The sequence below is a fragment of the Pteropus vampyrus genome, unplaced genomic scaffold, assembly GCF_000151845.1.
Source record: "Pteropus vampyrus isolate Shadow unplaced genomic scaffold, Pvam_2.0 Scaffold119, whole genome shotgun sequence".
NCBI lineage: Eukaryota > Metazoa > Chordata > Mammalia > Chiroptera > Pteropodidae > Pteropus > Pteropus vampyrus.
The window spans coordinates 264,038-266,579 of NW_011888900.1; the positions used below are offsets into that span (position 1 = coordinate 264,038).

A 2,542-nucleotide genomic window follows, 5' to 3' on the forward strand; every position below is an offset into this window, starting at 1 on the left:
AATTAACCAAATGTGGCTGATGTGAATGTTCTGAGCACATTTAAGGGGGGCTGGGCTAAGCTATGATGATCGACAGGTTAGGTGTATTAAACGTATGTTCGACTTTATTTTTAACTTAAGATCAGTGTAGCAGGACATAACCCCATTGTAAGTCAAGGAGCATCTGGACAGTAAACTCTGAATAAACAGACTTTGATGAACTCTAAAGGTGGCCTTCAACTGTTGATAACCCTCAACTACCATCATCTGCATGGTTAGTTAAAATCAGTTGTGACAACTCTTCAAAAAACGAATATGGGTCTACGGCCATGCCACCCTGGATGTGCCCGATCTCGTCTGATCGCGGAAGTTAAGCAGGGCTGGGCCTGGTTAGTACTTGGATGGGAGACCACCTAGGAAGACCAGGTGCTGTAGGTGTTAAAAAATCTATCTATCTATCTATCTATCTATCTATCTATCTATCTATCTATATAGCACCATAGTTCCACTCTCCTTTGTATTGCAGTCTACTTCAAAAGAGACTGGGGATAAAGTCCCAGGTAGCTTGCTCAGAATGGCGTAGAACCCAAGGTGCCTCTTTGGGAGCATCTTGCTTGGGAAGGTCTGTCCTGTGTGTCTCCTGGTGGACAATGCTGAGCATTGCTGAGGATTGAACTTCAATTCTACATCAGTGTGTTAGTAAACGCTTGCCCTCCCCACAGTAATGGCCGCCTGTGGGCTGCAACGTCACTTTGGGAAAGAGCGGCCTGAATAATCAAGGCCAAGTCACTCCAGCAGACGCAGCAGAGGCACTGTGCCAGTCGCTCTGTTGTTCCGTCTCCCCCAGTGCCTCTGAACAGACGCTGGGGCACTCGTTCTTCGTGATTAATTCAAGCCTCTCTCACCGCGCCAAGTCACACAGATTAAACTCTCCTTGAAACTCTTACAGTTATAAGCCTTAGAAAGAAGATAAGAAAGGAAGAAAGGAAGAAGAGGGGAGAGGGGAGAAAAAGAAGCGGGGGGAAGATGGGAAAGAAGGGAGGGAGGGACGGAGGAAGAGAGGAAGGAAGGAAGGAGGAAGAAGGAAGGAGGAAGGAGGAAGGAGGAAGGAGGAAGAAGGAAGGAGGAAGGAGGAAGGAGGAAGGAGGAAGAAGGAAGAAGGAAGGAAGACCTGTTTTACAGTCTTGCTGAAAATGGAGACGGATGTGAGCAGGGATCCTTACAAGGGCATGTACTCACCCTTTTAATTTTAAAGACGACAGTCAGAACAGCACATAACACTGTTCAGTTTCTTTCTCTTTCACACCCCATCAGGTTTTTCAGCTTTTGCACAGAATTCTTGCTGTGCTTCATATACACTTTCCCTCCAGATTTCCTCATAGAGACCTGCAGTTCTGAATCAACAAAGCTTTCACAAAAGGGAAGGCCAAGCGACACGATACCCAGCCAGGGCGGCGGTCCTTTCTGTCGTTTTGTCAAGTAAGACTTGGAGTTTCGCTGTCGGAATGAGACCGTGAAATCTGGTAGGAGATCTCCGCCTAACACAAGCTTCGCCTTTCTGACATGTTCCTCAGATCTGGCTGACTGATGAGATCACAGTGTCCCAGCTTCAGACGTCCGCACGAAGAACCTAGCTGAGGCCCCCTAGGGTTCCGACAGGTGGGAAGGTAGGAAAGGTGACTTCTCTAAGGCTTTCCAACTTGCAAATTTGAATAAGGTTTCTAAGACAAAACCTAAATACAGAACATGAAGAACAGAAGGGTCGTGGTACGGGGGGAGGGGAGAATTAGAAGAAAAAAAATGTTCAAATTACTGTCATGATTGCAAAAGGCGGACCCCAGATGAGCCACTGGTTCGGAGTCCCTGTCACACCCTGGGCGTCCTCAAGCTCACAGGGTCTCCGGGTCTGTGAGGGGCTAAAGGGCTGGTTCCAAGAGGAAGCCAGCCGCCCAGGCACGGTGTGGGGAGCACGGTGGTCCCATGATGAACCTCTGACAACCCACTGAATTCCGTCCTCCAAAATGCACTCCACCGTCCAAACGAAACCTCATGCCTCACCGAAAATGGGAATGCACGCAAAACAGGAGAGACTTCAGTCCCGCTCGGAAGGAAGCACAGCTGAGAAGGTGACTGTTGCTTATTCAAAAAGAGAAAATAAAATGGTGGATTTGTTTTTGACATCTGGTCATTTTCTTACATGTACGCCAGCAATGGATATGGAAAGTAATGGCGAACGAATGAAAGAGACACCATAACATGCCTAGCGACGATGGGCGCTGTGCACACCGCTGGCTGCTTAGGCAATATCGTTTCCTTATTTCATCCTCATTCAGAGAATTTCAACTTTTCTAGGAATGGCCGCGTGTTGAGCTAAAAACCCATGGTCACCGGACTCTCTTGCAGCTAAAGGTGGCCAGGGGACATGGTTTGGGGCAACAAGATGTGTGTTTACTGGGATTTCTGAAAATGTCCCAAGTCCTGAGATGGCCTTTCCTTCCTGCTTCACCTTTCTTCCTCACTCCAGAAATGCTGACGTAATTCTCAGGGGCTCAGCAGTTACACC

General features: G+C 48.0%; 1 non-coding gene across 1 annotated transcript; it reads left to right on the forward strand.

Annotated features, from left to right (window-relative positions):
• The first annotated feature begins 298 nt into the window (after positions 1–298).
• Positions 299–417, forward strand: LOC111743710. Its single transcript, XR_002781844.1, has one exon. It is a non-coding gene; the product is annotated as a 5S ribosomal RNA (ribosomal RNA).
• The last annotated feature ends 2,125 nt before the right edge of the window (positions 418–2,542 follow it).